The sequence below is a fragment of the Pan paniscus genome, chromosome 14, assembly GCF_029289425.2.
Source record: "Pan paniscus chromosome 14, NHGRI_mPanPan1-v2.0_pri, whole genome shotgun sequence".
Taxonomy (NCBI): domain Eukaryota; kingdom Metazoa; phylum Chordata; class Mammalia; order Primates; family Hominidae; genus Pan; species Pan paniscus.
This window is the reverse complement of record NC_073263.2, coordinates 89,644,109-89,666,809: the sequence shown is the minus strand read 5'-3', so window position 1 is coordinate 89,666,809 and position 22,701 is coordinate 89,644,109. Positions and strand designations below refer to the sequence as shown.

Genomic DNA, 22,701 nt, shown 5'->3' with positions numbered 1-22,701 from the left:
TCCAGTGAACAAAAGTCTAACTCAAAGGATAACAGAGATCATGGTCTTTCAATTTCCAGACTTGAGCCAGCTTGCAGACCTCTAAATGAAAGGGAAGTCCTTAAAGAAGGACCTGGGTACAATATTGAAAATTTATACTGTTAATCTTTGTCCAAATCCTCACCCAAAGGGACCTCCAGCATTTTACCAAGGTAACTGTGCATTGAAAAAGGGAAACAATCAGACATTCTGAGGACTTCTTGACACTGGCTCTGAATTCATACTGATTCCAGAACACAGAAAACATCACTGTGGCCTCCAATCAGGGTAAGGGCTTTTGGAGGTAAGGTGATCAGTGGAGTTTTAGTTCCAGTATGGCTTACAGTTGGAACAGTGGGTCTCCAAACCTATCCTGTGGTCATTTCCACAGTTCCAGAATGTATAATTGGAATAGACGTACTTATCAGCTGCCAGAATTCCCTCACTGGTTCCCTAACGTGTGGAGATGAGGGATATTATGATGAGAAAAGCCAAATGGAAGGCGTTAGAGCAGACTCTACCTAAGAAAATAGTAAACTGAAAATACTGCACCCCTGAAGGGATGACAGAGATTAGTACCACCACCAAGGACTAGAATGACATGGGATGATGATCCCCACTAACTCTCTTGTAAGCTCAACCAAGTAACGACTTCAATGGCAGCTGCTGTACCAGATGTGGTTTCATTGTTTGGGCAAATTAACACGTCTCCTGGTACTGATATGCAGCTCTTGATCTGGCAAATGCCTTTCTCACAATCCCTGTCCATAAGGCCCACCAGAAGCAGTTTGCTTTCAGCCAGCAAGGCCAGAAATATACCTTTACTTGTCCTATCTTACAGTATATCAACTCTCCAGCCCTATGTTATAATTTAGTTTGCAGGGACCTTGATTGCCTTTCCCTTCCACAAGAAGTAATGGACCACACTGGTCCATTACATTAATGACATTATGCTGATTAGACCTAGTGAGCAAAAAGTAGCAACTGCTCTGGAGTTATTAGTAAAAGATTTGTGTGTCAGAGGGTAGAGAAATAAGTCCAGCTAACAAAATTCAGAGGTCTTTTACTTCAGTAAAATTTCTAGGAATCTCATGGCATGAGGCATGTCCAGATAGCTCATCTAATGTGAAATATAAGTTGTTGGACCTGGCCCCTCCTATAACCAAGAAAAAGACACAGTGCCTACTGGGCCTATTTGGATTTTGGAAGCAAAAAATTCCTTATTTTTGTGTGCTACTCCAGCCCATTTATCAAGTGATCCAAAAGCTCCTAGTTTTGAGTGAGATCCAAAACAGGAGAAGGCTCAGAAATAGATCCAAGCTGCTGTAAAAGGTGATCTGCCACTTGGGCCATATGATCTAGCAGATACAATGGTAAGTGAAGTGTAAGTGGCAGACAGATATAAACAGTATGCCTGTCACTGACACCTCATGTACCATTATATCTGCTAGATCATATGGCACTGTAGGTGAATCACAGCAGAGGATTTTGGAGCAAGTCCTTGCCATTGTCTAGAGTTAACTACTTTCCTTTTGAGAGACAGATCTTGGCCTGCTACTGGATCTTCATAAAACTGACAACTTGACCACAGGCCACCAAGATACCATGTGACCTGAGCTGCCCATCATACATTGGGTGCCATATGACCCACCAGGCCTTAAAGGTGACATGCACAGCAGCACTCTGAGCAGGTCCTGAAGGCACAAGTTACATGAAAAAGTGGCCAAAATGCCCATGGTTCCTTCCCATAATTCCCTGCCTTCTTTTCCCGGCCTGCACCTATGGTGTCATTGGAACAGCTGAGAAAGGTAAAGAAGACTAGGGCCTGGTTTACAGATGGATAAACCCAGCACTGCAACCCCATTATGAGACATCCCTGAAGGACACTGGTCAAGAGAACTCTCGGTGGAAAAATTTTGGCCAGTGCACCTGGTTTCACACTTGGCTTGGAAGAAGAAATGGCCATATGTGCAATTATGGTTTGGCTGGATGGTCAAGGACTTGAAAATAACATAATTGGGAAATTAGTGACAGAAATTTGGGAAGAGTAATGTAGAGTCTGAGTGGGCAAAAGGTACCTATATCTCATGGGAAAACTCTCCAAAGGGTGACCTCAGTAGAGAATACTTTTAATAATCAAGTAGATAGGATGACCCCTTCTGTGGGTACCAGTTAGCCTCTTCCTTTGGTCACACTAATCATTACCCAATGGGCTTATGAACAAAGTGACCAAGGTTGCAGGGGTGAAAGCCATGCATGGCTTCAGCAATGTGAACTTCCAGTCACCAAAGCTGAAGTGGCTATCACTGAATGCCTAATCTGCCAGCAGCAGAGACCAATATTAAGCCCTGACTATGTCATTATTCCTTAGGGTGATCAGCCAGCTACCTGGTGGCAGGTTGAATACACTGTACCAACTTCTTCATGAAAGGAGTAAGCATTTTGTCCTCACTGGAATAGTCATTTACTCTGGAAATGGATTTCCTTTCCCTGCAAACAATGTTTCAGTCAAAAGTATTATCTGCGCACTTACCCACCATCACAGAAGTCCACACCGCATTGTTTCTGGCCAAAAAACTCACTTTACAGCAAAAAATGGTGCGGGAATGGTCCCATGCACATGGAATTCACCGGTCTTACCATGATCTCCAGCACTCTGAAGCAGGTGGCCTGACAGAATGATAGAAAGGCCTTTTGAAGTCAGAGTTAAAGCACCAGAGAGGTGACAATGCTTTGCAGGACTGGAGCAAGGTTCTCCAGATGGCTCTATATTCTCTGAATCAGATATGGTGCTGTCTCTCCCATAGCGAGGATTCAAGGATCTAGGAATCAAGGGATGAAAATGGGAGTGGTACCACTCACCATGAACCCTAGGGACCCACTAGTAAAATTTTTGCTTCCTGACCCTATGACATGTTCTGCTAGCCTTGAGATCTTACTTCCAGAGGGAGGGAAGCTCCCACTAGGAAAAACAACGATTATTCCATTGAACTGGAAGATTGCCACGAGCCACTTCAGGCTCTATGCCTCTGAGCCAATTTGTTAAGAAGAAAGTAATGTTGTTGGCTGGAGTGATTGATTCAGGAAACCAAGGGGAAATCGAACCATTGCTCTACAATGGAGATAAGGAAGAGTAACTCTGGAACACAGAAGATCCCTGACAGTGTTTCTTAATATAACCATGCCCTGTGACTCAGTTCAATGGGAAACAACAATACTTCAATCCAGGCAGAACTAATGGCCCAGACCCTTCAGGAATGAAGATTTGGGACACTTCACCAGGTAATGAACCATGACCAGATGAGATGCTTGCTGAAGAAAAGGGGGAAATAGAATGGGTAGTAGAAAGTGGTTACAAATACAAGCTACAATCACATGGCCAGTTAAAAAAATGAGGACTATAATTGTAATAAGTATTTCCTCACTGTTTTGTTAAGATGTTTGTGTATCTATACACACGTATTAAATAAATATCTTTGATTTTTTTCTCTTATTTGTTTATAAAGGAACTTAAGACTTACTGACTTTTTATCACTACTTAAGTATTGTCAACTTTATGTCTTAATATTTAAGTTATAGCACGTCAATAGAAAAGTAAACCTCACTCAAGAACTTTACCTCCTTCTGGGAAAAGAATTGGCATGTTTTGGGTTGTACACAGGATAGTTATATTGTGTTAGGTGTAATTATGACCTTGTCATTGGCTTTATTCAGAATTAACTATGCTTTACGAAGATGCATACAGGTGTCATGTTGACAAGAGGTGGACTTGTGATGGATAATTTTATGTGTCAATTTGGCTGGAGTAACAGATGCTGGTGAAGCACTGCTTCTGGATATTTCTGTGGCAGTGTTTCCAGAGAACATTGCTGTTTGAGTCAGTAGACTAAAAGAAAGAGCTACCCTTGATGGGGGCAGACACCATACAATTGGCTGGTGATCTGGCTGGGACAGCCAGGCAGAAGAAGGGCAATTCTCTTTTTGCCCTCTCTCTGTCTTCCAGAGCCTTTTCTCCTCCTGCTCTTGGACATAGACTCTAAGTTCCTTGGCTTCTGAACTCTGGGGTTTGCACCAGCAGCTCCCTGCAGGCTGTTGGCCTCAGATTAAGGGCTGCATTGTTGGCTTCTCTGGTTCTGAGGTTTCCAGATTGAGCCATGCTACTGCTTCTCTGGTTTGCCAGCTTGTGGATGGCCTAACATGATACTTTCTTCACCTCTGTAACAATGTGAATTTCCTCTAATAAATTCCCTTTCACATAACTTATTGATTCTGTTTCTCTGGAAAACCCCACACATGACCATAAAGACAAGTACCTCTGTCATGACTTAACTGTATTATGTTAAGTAGGTCATGTCACCTCTCAGCATCAGCTGCATCAAGTACATAATAAGATGCTTTTTAAGGTAATTGCCATCACTGATGATGATTCCAAATTTTAAAATTTAGATAATTTTAAAATTTCTTCACATGTCAATTTAGGTAGTAGAACTGTCACTTAAATTTTAATAGAACAGTAAGCTTCCTGTTATATATGCAGAGGCCAATAATTAGTATGTTATTAATTTTTTCAAGTCTTCCTCTTCTGTAGACTGTAATATTGCAATATACTCCTAACTAGCTCTCCCCTGTGGACTGTCCATACTGCTGCCAGGATGGCTTTTTACAAATAGAATCTCATTAGGCTAAAAATCCTTTTATGGCTATGGCTTCCCCAACATTTGTAGAATAAAATCCAAAGCCTTAATGTATCATAGAAAGTGCTTTGGCCCGGCGCGGTGGCTTGCACCTGTAATCCCAGCACTTTGGGAGGCCAAGGCATGTGGATCACCTGAGGTCTGGAGTTCGAGACCAGCCTGACCAACATGGAGAAATCCCTTCTCCACTAAAAATACAAAATTAGCCTGGTGTAGTGGCGCATGCCTGTAATCCCAGCTACTCGGGAGGCTGAGGCAGGAGAATCGCTTGAACCCAGGAGGCGGAGGTTGTGGTGAGCCAAGGTCGTGTCACTGGTGTCACTGTACTCCAGCCTGGGCAACAGGAGTGAAACTCCGTCTCCAAAAAAAAAAAAAAAAAGTGCTTTGCACACTGGTTTCCACCTGCCCCTCAAGCTTCCCCTTGACTGCTTTCCACATTTCTGTATCCTCAAATCACTTTATGTAAACTCGCTGACATTTTTATAGTGTAGGTAACTTGAAACAGATAACCCAAATTTTGTTGATTATCTTTTATGTTTAATAGAAACAAACAAAAATTCTAGGACAGAAAAAATTAGCAGTAGACAAAAATTCACTCTACTTTATCAAAATTACTGCCAGATTCTGATTTTAGCTACATTTACTGTTTACAGAATAACATGGCCAGTCAGCATCACATTTAAAAACACACAAACACAGACAAAATCCTGCCAATATCTCCAAAACAGTGTACTATACATAAACCTGGAAGGTGAAGAGGGTCCGTTTTTTGCCTAATTGATACTGCCTTGGTAAGGTATCACGAATCTATAAAGGCTACAACTATTTTCAAATACAGGTTTTTGGTCTTTTCCAAATACATTAATAGCAGTTTATTAAAAAGCATAATCCCTGTTATATGACAAATGATATTCCATGTGCTAGGATACAATCGTGAACAAAATAAAGCGCTTGTTCTTTATGGACTTTCACTCTATGGAAGGATGTAAACAATAAAAATCAATAAAGATGTGTTAGATCAGTACTAGGAAGAAAATAAAGTAAGGTAAGAAAGAGAAAGATATTTTAGATAGAAGTCAGAAAAGACCTCTCTGATAAGGTGATATCTAAACAGAAATCTGACTAACAGGAAGAAGCCAGTCCTGCAGACATCTAGGCAACAAACAGAAGGAGGAAAGGGCCTTCAGAGAGGGGAGTTTGTGGTGACCCAACAGGAGGGAAGCCAGCAGGGCCTGAGTGGTAAGAGTAAGGGAGAAAATGGTAGGAAGTTAAATCCTAGAGGTAATGGATGTATGGCTTAGGGTAAAGACGGGGCCAAAACAGGTAAGACCTTGTAGCAGTTACCAGATATGCATAAGGCACTCTATTTTTGCCTTATATAAATTATTTAGTCTTCATAGCAACCCTATAAGGTAGATATCATCTCTATTTGAGAGATGGAAAACAGATTTATAGAGGTAAAACAAAATTTCCAAACATTGTATTGTAAAAGGCAGTACTGGGATTTGACCTCATGGTCTACGTGATGTCAAGGCATTTAGCAGGCACTAACATATATATGTTTTGTGAATGCCTTATATATGTATTTTTTACCAATAAACCAGTTTTTAGCTGCCTGTTTATACAGGCTTACGGGTTAAATACTTTGTAAACAGTGTAAATTAACAATCTGGCTTCTGCTGAATAAGAAATTATCACCTACTACAAAGTTAGGGTAGGCATAGAAATGAAGCAAGATTTTAGCTAAACAAAAAGAAATAAAATAAGGTTTCAAAATGTTGCTACTATCATATAATTTCTCACTGTAGTAAATTGAAACTTGGAAAAACTACAAAGAAAAGAAAAAAACATAAAAAGAAAAGGGGACATAGATTTTAGTAAGTGGATAGAATTGAGACGACTTAATCATCAGCTTTGTGGTTGTCTTAAAAAATGCAGAATATGCCTTTATTTGTATGTCAAAATTTGGTTATCTGTTTCAAGTTACAGTTACAGTGTAAAAACTTTTAAGCTCTGATTTTTGTTGAGTATATTACTTCCTTCATTTATAGGATATTTTGCTAGAGAAATTAAAGTTATCATTGCCCTTAAATTAACCTAAAAAGAAAAACAACCATGTCATTATAATAATAAAGAATTGAGAGGAATTATGATAAAGACACTGCTACTTGAAATTGCCTTCCTACTTTTATAGAGAAAATAGAATGCGTAAGATGAAAGCATAGATAAGTTGCTAAAGGATATTAAAACTCCACTTAATGCACTAGTCATAAATTTTAAGTATGTCATTTGGAATTTATCTTTTGTATTGCAATAAATATAAGGAATGCAGGGAACCACTAAAGTGTATTCGCTTGTAGCATAGTTTTGTTACATAGCTACTAGCAATTTAAACATCTTTACCGTGAAAATTGCTAACATGCACACAAAGTCATTACTACTTGTATATTTCCAATACAAAAACATATGGATAATTTACCACTTGCCCATTACTATAATTTTAGCTTAAAATAATCAACAAGAATTTTTATGTTGTTGGATTTTGTTTTTTTAATTATCATAATAATATTTTTAAATTGCAGATACTTCATAAACAAGTATAACACAAGAAAAATAACTGTTGCCAGTCTTCCAAAAAGCATGTTAGCAGTTTTGAGGTAGGAGGCAGGACTTAACTCCAGAAGTGGGGCTCAGGTTGAGGACCAGCTAAAACAGGGCCTGGGCTAAAGCGGCTTTCATTCAGACACACCCACCAGTGTGCCGTGTCAATTTACCACTGCCGTGGCAATACCCAGGAGTTACCACCTCGTTCCATGGCAATAATCCAATGACTCAAAAGTGACTACCCCTTCCCTAAAAATTTCTGGATAAACCACCACTTAATCTGCATGCAATTAAAAGTGAGTGTAAGTATGACCGCAAAACGGCCCTAAGCTGCTACACTCTGCCTGCAGGGTAGTACTGCTCTGCAGAACAGTCACGTAGCTGTTAACACCCCCGGAGCTGTAACACTGCCTCTTTAGTAATGCTGTCTTCTTCTACCTTTGGCTTGCCTTTGAATTCTCCCCTGGGTAAAGCCAAGAACCCTCACGGACTAAGCTCCACTTTGGGGCTCGCCTGCCCTGCACCAGCTTGACTCCCGATGCAGGGTGAAGACAGAAGACAGTGATTGGTGATCTGGGAGTGGCAGCCTGTAAGGACAGTGATGTGCAGGATGGCCATCTGGGAAGTGGCAGTCAGTGATCAGCAAGGGTAGTGGTCAGCAGGATAGCGGTTGGCAGGGCAGCAGTTGGCAAGGCAAGGAGTGGAGAGACAGAGAATCAGGGCCATATCACCTGAGCTCTAACACTACCCAAAGGCTCTCTTCAGAGCCATCATTTACCCTGGCAAACAGTGGAACAAATCAAACAGGCAAGTAGCCATAGTACCATCTGCCTCCTGTGACACCCACCTCTCTGACAGGCAGCCCAGTGGGTTACAGACCTGTACAGGTCTCTCCCACCACAGCAGCTGAGCCCACTGGTGGGGCAGCCATAGGGCCATCTGTCTTATGTGACACTCGCCTCTCTGACTAGCAGTCCAGTGGGTTACCATCCATGCAGATTCCTCTAACTGAGACAGCTGAGCCCCACTGGGTGGCTGGTCAGGGTGGCCATAGTGCCATCTGACACCTGGGGTGGCCATAGTTCCATGAGGTGTCATGTGACACCTGCCTCTCTGACCAGGATGGGTTACTGTCCAGTGCAGGCCCTTCCCACCATGGCAGAGGTGCTAAGGCCACCCAAGTTGAGGTACCCTGGAGAGATCTTCACATGGAAGGTCAGTCAATGCCATTTATGTCTGCTGAATGAGTGAGTCTCCCTTCTGTCCCCACTCCATAGTATCAGGAGAACTAGGGAATAAAATAAAAGCCGTCAGCTAGGTGATTAGTTAGGCATCCCTGATTGTTTGAGTTTCCGAAATCATGTTCTTGTCACCCCTTCTCCTGGTCCTTTTCTGACCCCATTGTATTGTCCCTGTATTAGTCCCTTCTTACACTGCTATAAAGAACTACTTAAGACTGGGTAATTTATTAAGAAAAGAGGCTTAATTGACTACAGTTCTGCAGGCACAACCAAAAGCATGACTTGGAGTCCTCAGGAAACTTACACTCATGGTGGGAGGAAAAGGGGAAGTAAGCATGTCTTGCCTTGGTGAAGCAGGAGAGAGAGTGAGTGAAGGGGGAAGTGCCACACACTTTCAAACAACCAGATATTGTGAGAACTCACTCAGTATCATGAGAACAGCAAAGGTAACATCTGTCCTCATGATTCAATCACCTCCTACCAGCCTCCTCCTCCAATAGGTGGGGATTAAAATTTGAGATGAGATTTGGGTGGGGAGACAGAGCTAAACCATATTAGTTCCATCAGTCATTTTATTTTCAGTCCCAAAATGTGTGCAGTCTTATGTTTTCTCTTAACTTTCTGCTAATTGTGTGTAGACAATTAAGGCAGGACACTTGGTTATGTGAGGACCCCTTTGTGTTGACCCTGGAATGCCAGAGTCACATTGTTCTGTGACTCCAACTTGGTGTTAGGTTCACTGTTGGCTGCTCCCTGGGTGCCCCAGGGTTTTCGGTGTTTGGTGAGGGAATCCTCGTTGGCTGAAGCTTGGGCACTCCAAGTTTTCAGCATGGGTATTTTGGTCACCTCCACCCCATCAGATGCTCTGTGGATTAGGTATTGACATTCCCTCTAGGATTGTGGATTATAGCCTCTCCTCCAGGGGAATATTGATCTTGCCTTTTCTGCCCCAAAGTTAGAAATATTATTTTCCTAATAGCCAGTTGTTAGCCTCTTCCTGTGTGCTGTCTTACAACTGCCTTGCTCAAGACTCTCTTGGTTAAAGAAATTGGGAGTTTCCAGGCCCCTGGCCTGACAGACAGCCACCTACAGTGGCAGAAAGGTGGTCACCTGAATATGTTTTTTTCAGTGTCTCCACTACTGGGCAAGTTCCCTGGCAAGTCAGGGCCTCTGAGGTCTCCCCTTGGGCAATGCTATTTACCCTTCCCATCCTCCCTTCCACAGTCACCATTTGCTTAGCCCCTCTCTCTGCATAACCCGCTGCTCTCTGTGGAATTTAGGCTTAACATCCAACTGCCCATGTGAAGCTAATAATCTGCTTTTGTAACATCTTGCTATTTATAGAAAGTGGGAAAGTAAAAGGGAAAATAAGTAGGCATTTGCTAAACTTGGTCTAACTGAAACCCTCCATAGGGATCCTTACTAACATGGGGACAGCAGGGAGAACCCCAGAGGACTCACCAGTGAGGTATTTTTTAGGCTATTGGAGCAAATTCAAATTTGGCTAAAAGAAGAAGAAACTCACTCACTACTGCAATAATGTCTTGGTTGAATATATGTTGGCAAACCAACGGATTTTGCCTAAACATAGTTTTACATGTTATAATGATATTTTACAATTAGACTTATTTTGTTTAAAAGAAGAGAAATGGGAAGAGGTTCCTCATGTGCAGGGTTTTATGGTCCTTTGCTGGCTTACAATACTTGCAGGCACCAAAAAGCCATGCCCAGTGGATCCATTCCTAGTTGTTCCCCCTAGAATAGCTACGCCCTCCCCAGGGTCTCCTTAGTTCCCCATTTCTGACGGTTTCCTGACAGTTCTTTAATACAGGATTCCACCTCACGGTCATCAGGCACACCTCTCCCTTATCCAACTATCCTTGCCTATACCCCTGCTGCCTAAGAAAGTAAGCCCAACCAGTACCACCAGGACTGGAGTCCCATATCAGCTCTGTCAAACCTGTTTCCATTGTGGGAGGTAGCTAATGGAAGTGAGAGAACACTTAGAGTCTATGAGCCATTTTCCATGTCTAATTTGGCTTTACAAAAGAAAAAATTTGGAGTTTTCAGAGAATCCAGAAAGCTTTTCTGAGGAGTTTGTTAAGTTGATCATGTTCTTTGGTTTAACCTGTCATGACTTACAAATATTATGTTTGATATGCTGTGAAAAAAAAAAAGCAAGAGAAAAACTGTGTGATTAAGCCAGTCAGTTATGACGAGGTTAGAGAAATAACTCAGGGCAAAAATGAAAATCCCACTTTCTTTCAGGGTCATTTGGTTGAGGCATTAAGGAAATACACTAACACAGACCCTAACTCTGCAGAAGGGCAAGCTCACCTGGGTATACATTATTCAATCTGCCCCTGACATTAGGAGGAAGCTCCCAAAAGCAACCATGAGCCTTCATACCCCTATAAACAACTTTTAAATGTAGTCGTTAAAGTTCACAACAGTAGGGACAAGGAAAAAGAGAAAAAAACAAAAAGACCAAAAGAAATAGCCAAAAAGTATAATTGATAACAGTTGTTTTATGCACCTTCCCCACTGAAGGTTACCCATCTTAAGAAAATGTCATGAAATTGGTGTCTGGGATGCCCAGACAAGAGCCACCAACTCACTGACCCCCAGATCAAAATTAGTGTGCCTACTGTGAGCAAGACAGCCATTGACAATGAGAATGTCCTAACTGTCTCTGGTGAGAGAGAGGAAAAATAGTGTCCCATCAGTACTAGAGCTAACCTTCTTCCACTAGCCCCAACAAGCTGCCTTGAACAAGTAAGCTTACTGAGAGTCTTAGACCGTTGACCCAGCAGACAGCTTCCTACAGTGGCAGGCAAACAGCTGCCCAAATATTTTTCTTCAATATCTCCATTGCTGGATGAGCTCTCTGTCACTTGGCAACTCTGGGGTCTCCCCTTGAGCAATGCAGTTTGCCCCCTCCCTTGTTTATTTGATGCCCTGGGATCCCCTTCCCTGCCTCTTCATGTTTTCTATATTTATTGTGGCAAACAAAATTTGACCAGGTAAACAGGTCTCAATTATGTAAATAATTTGAATCCATTTGTCTTGTATAGGTCATTTTATTTAATGTGCTTGTTTAGGTGTATATACAGGTATTGTGATATATGGCGTATCCAGCATGCTATCAAATTGGCTTATAAACAGAAGAGCACTCATAAATAAGACTAGTCAAAGCTTATTAGTTTGAAGAGAATGTTATTTCTTCTGAAATTTAACCTTAAGATTTTTACGTAGGTAAATCAACTATTTTTCATAGGCTTTAAATGTTTCAAATGGCTTTAAATGGTGACTAGCTGTGCATAGCATACTGGTTCCTAGAGGTGGTCTAGATAAAACTGTTAAAAGTGAAAAAGTCAAATACATGTAAATGGAATAGATGCATAAAAAATGAAATTACTGTGTGGTTCTTAAAATGGTCTTAAATATTAAAATGGTAGAACGGTTCTCATCTATAGAATGCCAGTGTCTGATGGACACTTCAGAGCTAATTCTTACTTGGGGTTATATAAAATATGCCAAAGAACTGTTTTCTTTAATGGGAATTTTTTTTTCTAATTCAGAAGTTATTAAAAGGGAGGTTGAAAATGTGAGAGAGCCAGTAAGTAGAGAAAAGAGATATAAAGATTGTAATGGATAGAAAATGTATTGTTTTGCAAGGAAGTATATAAAGAAAGAATAATTTAATATGAGGAGGGATCTTCTGTAGTAAATTATTGTCCTAGAGTGAAATTTCTGGTTAAGAAAGAGGTAGTATAGGACAAGTCCAAAGTTCAAGAATGTTGTAGATCGTCTGCGTAAGTTATGATACAGTTCATAAAGGGCAATTTATGAAAGAAATTTTGTGTATAATTAAATTTGCTATGATAAAAGAAAATTGTGGTTGACATTCTACAAATCGGTCTATATATCAGAAACAAATTTTCTTAAGGTATTAATTTGCTAAATTACTAGAAATGTTGCCTTTCAATCACACAATCTATGTAAGAGCTTCTCAGATTCATGGAACTCTTTCCTTTAGCATTTCTGTCAGCTCCTGTGAGGTTTTCTCCTCTAATTATGACTGCTGCTATGGCCTGATGCTAAACTGTTTTGTCTTAGTCTATGGGACCACTGTTTTCTCCCAATATAGCTTAATTCTATGCTCATTTTTTTCCTTGATGTGTGCCATTATTTTGGCTTTTGGTTTTTGACTTTTATATTGCTTAAAAGGGTTCTGGTGACTAATGGGTACTTGCCCATCTCCATTCCTTTTGATCTACGGTTTTTGTTTTATATTCCCCCTTTTAGTAAGAGTGTGCCAGAGGTAGTGTTGATGGCCAAGCTTTTATTTTGTCCTGTGCCTGTGCTACAGTAGTGTGCTGCCTACCCTAGGTTCTTTGTATCCCTCAGTAATACCTGCAACCCCTGGCTGGGGGACTTGGAGTCAGGGGAATTGTAGCCAGTTGGATGTTCTGGGCTGGACAAGAGTAGAAGTGGGTGGACACTCATTGCCTCTTGAACCCATTTAGAGCAGTGAGGGAGCCAAAAACTAGGAGTCAGGAAATGAGGTTCTAAAACTGAATTCTCCATTGATTCTGGATTTAGCTGCTGTGGTATTGGCTTGTAGTAACTAGCCCTACAAACATTTTCCCTCCCCTTTAGAATGTAGGCAATATTCTGAAAGCTTTCCCATATAAAAATAAAATACTGCATTCCCCGCAAAGGAAGAAAAAGCTCCTCTATTCAATCAGGAGACTTAGTCTTGCTAAAACCTTGGAAAGAAGGATCTCCTAAAGATCAATTACACCTGAAATGGAAGGGTCCTTTTCAGGTTTTGTTGAGTACCCCCACTGCTATTAAATTTCAGGGAATAACTAGTTGGGTATATTTGTCCAGGATTAAACCTGTTTCTTAGGAATCACAGGCACAAAAGGAGGGCACCACGACCTACAGCTGTGAGCCTTTGGAAGACCTCGGCTACCTATTTTTAAAACATCAACACTCAGCCAGAAGTGGTAACGTGATACTGTGGGTGGGAATAGGAACTTTAGTTTTTCTCTTCTTCCTGAGTGTAATACTTCTTTTCTGTAGCTTTAGCTAATCTCAAGGGAAACACCTCCTTTGTCCTTGTTGGGTGTAGAAGCCACACTAAGGCCCATCTTAAAACCATGTTGTCACTGTTCATCTTGTTCGTTCTCCCAGTTACCATGATCCAGTATGGGTGGGGACATAACTCTATAGTAAATATTTCAACAATTATTGCATCAGGGAATCATCTTGTTTGTCGGTTTTATCATCAACATTCCCAGGATACAGAATTTTATCTTCTGGTTTATCTGGAAAATATCATGACCATTCCCCCAGACCTCCTAACTAACCATAGCAATCCCAAAATATCCAAACTTCTACTTGTTAAATGGAACTCTTCCCCACTTAATGGACTCCACCTGAACACCCCGCCAACACCACCACTATTTCCTGGATGTGGAAATCTGGGTATCTCTATCTCCAATGCACTAATCATTCTACCTTTTTAACCCACTATTGCATTAATGACACAAAAGTGGAAGCTTTCCTTCAGTGCTCTCATCCAACTTCAGTTGCCAAGTTCCCAAGGCTGCAGCAAGGTAAATGAGATTCCACTTGTCAGCAAGGAGACCATATGTGGTGCCTTCTTCCGGACCAGAAAACACAAGAAAAAACAGTTGCCTAGTTTGGAAAGGTGGGAGTACTACACCTTCTAGAAAATGAAGATTGTCTGACCACCCCATTAGAATGGGAGAAAAACATCTCTATAGACCCAACTTGGCAGTAAAGAATAAACATCACAACCTATAGAGCTTTTGTGTCCCAACTCGGCTCATTTTTTTTTTGTGGCAATAAATGAGAAGATGTCACAGCCTGTAACTGCTCCCAACTCCATAGAGAATCACCTGTTCTCTTAGTAGTAGCTTTCCCTTGTATATCAAAAACTTGGAGCAGAAGTGAATATATGTTGGCCACCCTTGCCCCTCCAGAGGTCACTGTCTATAATCCCATAAGACACAAAAATACTGGAAGTAAGCAAGCAATAGGATTAGTTCTGTCAGGAACCTGAGCAGTGATAGGACTAGCAGTACCCTGAGGCAGCTTTGCCTACCATGAGTTAACCCTAAGGAACTTGACTCAAACCCTGGAAGCCTGAGCCACTGACAGAGGTCAGGCATTAAAGGGAACTCAAGAGTCTTTAGATTCTGGCAAATGTAGTTCTCAATAACAGACTACACTGGTTTATTTACTAGCTGAACATGGCGGAGTCTGTGTAGTTATTAACAAAATCTGCTGCACATATATTAAAAACTCTGGGCAAGGTGAGATTAGCATTCAAAAGATCTGTGACCAAACTACCTAATTACATAGTCATAACCATGGCACTGATCCCAAATATAGCCAGTCAGCTATCAAAAGTGTCTTCCCAAGTCTCACCTGGTTTTTACCACTCCTAAGATCTTTTGACAGCTATCTTGTTGTTACTAAGTTTTGGTTCTTTCTTGTTTAACTTCTTAGTAAAATTTGTGTCTTCTAGATTAAACAGTTCCAGGTAAAAACAATGCTTGCAAGAAGCTTCCAAACCATCACATCTACTGACCTGAAGAATTAAAACCATCCTGCCTCTGGGCCCCTTAGATCAGGTATCCAGAGATTTTTACTCCTCCGGTGCTGGGCAGGATGTATGCCCATGGACCTCCACCTTTCTGCAGCCCCTTAAGATTAAGGAGAATCTAATCTCTGAGGGAGAATGAGGTAGATGGCAGAACTAGACTCCAGAGGTGAGGCTTGGACACCAGGCCAGACTGAGGATGAATTGGCAGAAATATGAGTGTCAATCAGACACTGCCACCAGTGTGCTATGTCAATTTATTATTGCCAGGGCAACCCCAGGGAGTTACCACCCCTTTCCATGGCAATGAGCCAATGACCCAAAAGTTACTACCTTTACCTAACCACCCTTTATATCCACTTTTAATTACATGCAGATTACATATGACTGCAAAACTCTCCTGAGCTGCTATGCATCTCTGCCTACAGGGTAGCCCTGCTCTGCAGGAGCAGTCACAGACCTGTAACACCACTGGAGCTGTAACACTGCCTCTTCAATAAGGCTGTTTTCTTCTGCCTCTGGCTTGCCCTTGAATTCTTTCCTGGGCAAGGCCAAGAAATCTTGTGAGCTAAGCTCCACTTGGGGCTTTCATGCCCTGCATCAGTTTTAAGAACTGAATTAAGGCGAACTTAACTAGAAACCGAGTTGAAAGTAAGTTTACAACTGATACGGCATTTAGTTTCTACTGAAAAGAGCCAGGGGTGGTGTTTGATAAGATCTCAAAACTAATCCAGGTCATCCCTGGTGTCCAAAACCCAGGAACAGGATAGTACTACCTTCAGCCACAATAACTGTTAGTTAGCAACTAACTTAATTTTTTAAAATACTGAAACGATAAAAGTTCCCTTGTCCCCCTCACAGGGTGTGCGATGTGGGCGTGGCTGGCTTCTTCAGTGCCCAGCTGCTCAAACCTCAAGGGGAGCATACAGACAGGCAGGCTGTGAGGCTGCGACCCCACGGCAGTGTCTAAGGGTGAATGTTTACAGCTCCTGAAGCCCCAGTGGGCATGTGTTAGAGGCTGCTCTTTTAGTTTAGCCATCCGTAGGTGGCTTGTGTTAAGCAGCTCACTTAGACCCTCTACCTTGTCATGAGGACAGAAGGCTTTCTGTATCCTGAGTTCTTGCCTTGGTGTACTGGAATAATCAAATCACACGTGGGCTTGAAGAATGAGTAGAAGGTTTTATTGAGTGAAAGTAGCTCTCATCCAGATGGGGGAGCCAGAGGGAGATGGTTTTCCCCTGAAGTCCGGCCGCTCAGCGGCCAAGCGCTCCTCCAACCGCCCCACCCAAACTCCGGGTCATTCTGCCAGTCAATGGCCTGCCAGCATCCAGGTACCTGTCAATGCATTCCTCTCAATGTCTAGCCACTTGTGGGTTCCCCTGCCGATGTGTTTCTCTCAATGTCTAGCTGTTTCTATCTCTGCCTTGTTAGGGTCTGGGGTTTTTATAGGCACAGAATGGCTGCATGGCAGGCCAAGGTGGTCTTGGGAAATGCAACATTTGGGTAGGAAAACAAAAATGCCTGTTCTTACCTAGATCTGTGGGGTAGAGCCCTAGCCAGGGACCACACCCTCCTCTCCCCAGCACTTCCCTTCCTCCCTTCTGTATCTTTTAAAGGGACAACGCTCTTCCCCTCCCAGCACTCCCATATCAATACCGGAGGTTATAAGTGAGATTTAAATGCATTCAGTGCATGCTCAAGTCTTCATTTTATTATTTTCTTAATAATAGCTAACATTTGAGTAATACAATGTGATAGACTTGGTCTTTTCTCATTTAATGTAATGAACTTTTCTGTGAAACAGTTATTAACAGTCTTATTTGGAGAAACTTAAGGCTCAGTGAGATAAACAAACTTGCCCTCACGTATTGGTCTTCCTTGGGATGCAGTAACAAAATACCATATAATGAGTGGCTAAAACAACAGAATTTTATTTTCTCAAAGTTCTGGAGGCTGGGAAGTCCAAGATTAAGATTTTAGCCAATTTGGTTTCTGGTGAGGGTTCTCTTACTGGCTTGTAGATTTGCCTTCTCACTATGTTCCCACAGAGCACCTTCCTTTGGCTCACCCACTGAGAGTGGGGGGATGATCTGATATCTCTTCTTATAAGGACACTATTCTTATCAGATCAGGGCTCCACATTTATGATCCTGTTTAACTTAATTACTTCTTTAATGGCCTCATCTCCAAATACAGCCACACTGCGAGTTCAGTCTTCAATATGTAAATTCTGCAGAGACACAAACATTCAGTCCAAAACACTTCTGTCACCTACCTAGAAAATTCGTAGTAACTTTTTATAATACTTAAACATTAGAAGTCAGCCACCATATAGTTTTTATGTTAACTTCTCATTAGAGACTTGGGTTAAGTAAAATGACTTTAACAGAGTCGAAGATATTAGAAGAAATAAAATGAATCTGAGATGTATGAACTCTCAACCAAGCTATTTAAAAATATTTAATATTTATTTTAGGATGGTTACCATCCTAAAATAAGGTTGGCTACCAAAAACTGATATTAAAATACCTGCTATAGTACACAAGTAGAAGAAGTAAGACAGGAAAAGAAAAAAACACACAGGCAAGATTCAAACTCATAGAAACAGGCCAGTGATATTATTTATAGAGCTCATCTTTAATGTTAATACCTAAGCTACAAGTAGGTTATCATAGAAATCCTTAGACAAGGCTGAGACACTTATTAATTTGAGATCACTAAGACAACTGAAAGGGGTAAAAATGAGAAAAAATATAAAATCTTAATGACATGGAAAAAGCTAATTTTCACAGGGGAATTTAAAGGTACAGAATAAATTTTCCCATATTAAACTGCTGCATATATTTGGAAATTAGGAAGTTTTTCAGACTGAATAACACTACAAATAATTTAAGAACATAATAGTACAGAACAGTACATACCTGCATGCCACACAATGTTTCCAGAGTCCTCCAGGCATGAGATAGTTCAGCAATTTCAAGTCCCCTCTGTTTTCACTATAATTACCAACAATTAAATCTTCGTATATGTCCCCTCTACCACGACCACTCACAAGTGCAAACTAGATCATGTTCATACAGATACTTTAGTAAATAATGAGCCTTCGATGTGACAAATACACAGGCTGCCAAAACCTACTCAGGTAACCTGTTTTTGTTTGTTTTTTGTTTTGGTTTTGGTTTTGGTTTCAATGCTGACTTTACCAGATGAACACAGATTCCCCACATGTTGGCTGAAGGCTACTTACTTGTAAGCATCTAAGACCAAATAAGAGTTGAAATTGAAACAAACTCAACAGTTCCAAGACAGTATTTTTTGTTTATTTTTTATTTATTTATTTTTTTAGTAAACATAGAAATTGACCCTTCTGGTCTTACAGCTTAAAACTTACATTTGTTTTATCTGAGCTCCTTCCCTTTTGAAATGACCCTCAGGCCTCTCATAGTATCAAAGGAGTGAAACACACCAGATCACCACATGCAGACAGTGAGATGGCAGATACATCATTCATCACGATTGCTTCCTTACCCCTTTCTAGCTCCTGTTTTCCCACACATAGTTACATTTCTTCCCTGCTATATAAACCCCTAATTTTAGTTGTTCGGGGAGATGGATTTGAGACTGATATCCCATCTCCTCAACTGCAGCACCTGATTACAGCCTTCTTTCTTGGCAATACTCATTGTGTCAGTGACTGGCTTCCTAGACAGCTAACAGCAGGACCTAGACCAAACCCCTGGTGTTTCCATAACAAATTGAATATGGGTACAAGAAAACATGGCCCGATAAGGTTATGTGTTATTTCTTAGCAGGATTCAAGAGAACAAAGAATTCATTTTACATTTTAGATAAATCTAGCAATCAGAATGTAAACTTCAGCTTGTCTTCAAATCACACTTGCATATGATCAGGAAAACTCACCCTTTAAAATCTCTAACTGTCTACATCCCAATGCTGGTGCATTTCTACCTGGTAAAGTATTTTTTGAATATCATGTCCAAGGAATCAGAGTCTTATATTTAGCTGTGATAACACTGGAGACTTCACCATTGTAGAATTGTTTCTTCAACAAATACAAATGTTCAACACTATGTTTAAGTTTAGTTTTGGGTATAAGTTAACGGTTTTAGGATTGCAGAGACTGAAATTATAGTTTTCTCCATTTAGATATGAACAATCAATAAAAGGGGGCAGACATATAAGTAAGAAATAAAGCATACAGACAAATTGGATCCCATCAGATACAAAGCTTTAGCAAAGTGGCCCAACAAGAAGCTTAGACATTGTTACAGCAAGATCTGTAGCTCATACACATGCTCTTAAGCACTATATAATTCTAGGATAGTTAACATTCACTTTTTAAGCAGACTCTTTTTTTTTACTTGAAAACAATAGCTATTTTTTTCAAAAGCAAAGATGTTCCTACACATCTGAACTCAATCAAAAAAATTTGTAACGAGTTAAACTTCTATAATAAAACAGTATCAAACGCTAACATTTGCAATAGTATTAAAATCATCTCTGTCTCTAACGATGCACAGTAAATAATCAACTATTATAATAATTCCCTAAAAATCAAGTCATAAAGCAGATACATCAAGTAAATTACATTTATTCAAAAGTTACAAGGGGATAATCATTATCAGCCATGATCCATACAGTGAGCATCAATTATGGCCCTGCTGTGAAAACTACTTATGGGTAAAAACATATTTTTCTATAATCACTTCTAATAGTGAGAATATATTCAAATCATTCAAAGTAGATCAATATACACATTACAAAATTGGTCCCCAATGTAAGGTAAACAAACCCAGAATTACTAAAACATAATATATCTAAATGAATATTTGATCATTTTCTTTTCATTGTAGGTCTTTAGACTAGGCTGAAAAAATAAAATTCAAATGGTCCATGTCGTTCTGCAAAACTTTCCAAAAGTTTAGGAAGTAAGAAGCAGTGGGCTAGGGATTTAAGAAACAATAATCTAATGCATTTCTTTCAAATGCTTCCATAGTTTTTAAAAATTCAATTTAATTAGTTGCCTTATAGATTATTTCAAATTGGTACAAAAGATTATCCAATACATGTTAGTTATAGATTATTGCAATCTACTAAAAACATTTTTAAAGAACTATTCACCCACTATAGCACATTTGACAAAGTCTGGAGACAATTTTGGTTATTATAACTGGGAAACTGGTGGAGAATGGGCGGAAAGGTGAGAGTACTCCCAGCATCTAGTGAGTAGGGGCCAGGGATGCTATTAAACATCCTACAATCACAGAACAGCCCCTACAACAAAGGTGATATTAATAGTCTCAGGGTTAAGAAATCAGTTGAGTGAAATATAGTTCAGACATAAAAACTCATGCAAACGCAGCAGGTACAGTGGTAGGTGCTACAGATACAAAGAGTAGGACAAGAGCATGGATTTTAGAAACCCAGAAGCCTGAGTTTCATTATTGGTTTCATAATTCAATAATAATGTAATGTTGGACAAATTGTTTAATTTTCTAGTAGCAAACAGAGCTAATTCCACTTCTCTTATTTACTCTGAGAATCATGAGATAATATATGTAAAGTGTCTAGGACAGTGCCAAGGAATAAAGAGATATATAACTAAATGTGAAAGAGGAAACTGTCACATTATAGAGCAGCCTAAGTACATATGACAACTCAGTGTAATGTAGTATCAAATACTGGGTGATATCCTGTAACAGATGAAGAACATTAGGTAAAAACAAAGAAAATTTGAATAAAGTATGAGATCTGGTTAACAATCATGTATGAATATTGATTGTTGCACTCATTGTGATAAATATACTGTACTAATGTAAAATAATAATAATAAGGGAAACTGTATATGGAGTATGTGGGAACTCTGTGTACTAACTTCATGATTTTTTGTACATCTAAATCTATCCTATTTAAAATATATATATATTAAAAGGAAGGTAACTATTTTCTCCCTAAACTCAGTGTTCATGTCCCCTCTGTCAAATTTTCTCTTTACTTACTCCTGCCATCGGGATGATGATGTTTAGCTCCAACAGCATTCAAATAAAGACTAGATGAGAAGACAAGATGTAATACATACCAGAGAGTTTAACTCTATTAAAAATCAAGATATATAAGTCCTAAGTCATTTAGAATATAAAATAATTTAATTTTTTTCAAAAGAGATTTCAAAAAATTACTCACAAAATTGTCAAGATAAAGGAAATGGACAATGCTTATTAGATGGTAACCAAAACCTCATAAAAATAGATAAATGAAAAAAGCATTTGGGTGTTAAGGCAGTCCTGTGACTGAGTGGAAAATACTTTCTATGCTATGATCCCAAGACAACAGCATGTTTACTGGATGGATATTGGCTTTTCTAGTGTAAAATTTATTTTTCTTTCTATATGAAGATTTACACAGATTTCATGCTAAAAACTGAGATTGCCCCTGAAAACAAGGCTGCAGGCAGATAAAACATGTAAAGCGAATCTCTACTAACAAGAACCATTTTGAAATATGTTAAGATAAATATTTAAATACTAACAAGCACAAATTTTAAATATGTAAAGAGAAATAAAAGTAGCTGCTGGCCCTGCTTTAAATCATATAGATAAATAAAACAGCATATGGAAAGTACCTTGAGCTCTCCAGAAAAGTGCTATCAGGTAAGTTCAAGAATTAGGTTATAAAATAAAGAGGTAGCAGCATAACATACCACTTCCTTCTTGCATTTGTGTACATTAAAAAACAAACAAACAAAGCAGTGTATTTGAGTTACTGGCTGAAGGTTGGCATAGAGACCTTATTTTTTATTTCTTACGTAAATCAGGTGGCCAGCCTTTACAGCCTCTTTAAGGGGTATAGAAGAACTACAAATTGGTAGAGAAACAAAAGTGCAAAGCTGCTTGCCAGATCAGAGCACACAGAAATGCAATGGTAAATTTTATGAGTTGAATTATTTCTACCAAAAATACATTGATATTCTAACTCCAGATACCTGTGAATTATGACTTTATTTGGAAATAGGGTGTTTGCAGATGGAATCAAGTTAAGATTAGGTAATTATGGATACTAATCTAATATGACTGGTAACACAGACCTTTGAACAAACATTAGGTTTCTCTGAGTCTCCTGCTTGACTAGACTCAACCTTGGGTTTCCCTCTCTGTCCTTGTAGAATAAAATTTATGCAAGAATCCTGATAAATCAGTTTACAAAAGCAAAGACGTTCCTGATCTGGGTACCTGATCACCCTTGCTATCTTATCACTCTGGCCTGTCTTCAGTAATATCAAGTCTATTTAGCCAGAAACCTTTTATCCTTGACATTCCCTTTTAATGATTTTCCATCTACTGACCCTCACTCTGCCCCTTGGTTATAAATCCCCACTTCTTCCTGGAGTCAAAGTTGAGTTCAGTCTTTCTTCCCCAGCTATAAGACCTCATCGTAGTGATCCCTATAGCTATTGCTATGCCCCCTGCCCTTCTGTAAGGTTAGC

General features: G+C 39.8%; 1 long non-coding RNA gene across 1 annotated transcript in view; it reads right to left on the bottom strand.

Annotated features, from left to right (window-relative positions):
- The window catches only part of LOC130540725 (uncharacterized), a 91,747-nt gene extending 72,747 nt beyond the window's left edge, over window positions 1-19,000 (bottom strand). Inside the window, exon 1 of the long non-coding RNA XR_008954718.2 lies at window positions 18,119-19,000. This is a non-coding gene — a long non-coding RNA (uncharacterized LOC130540725). The remainder of the gene's footprint in view (window positions 1-18,118) is intronic.
- Window positions 19,001-22,701: the final 3,701 nt, after the last annotated feature.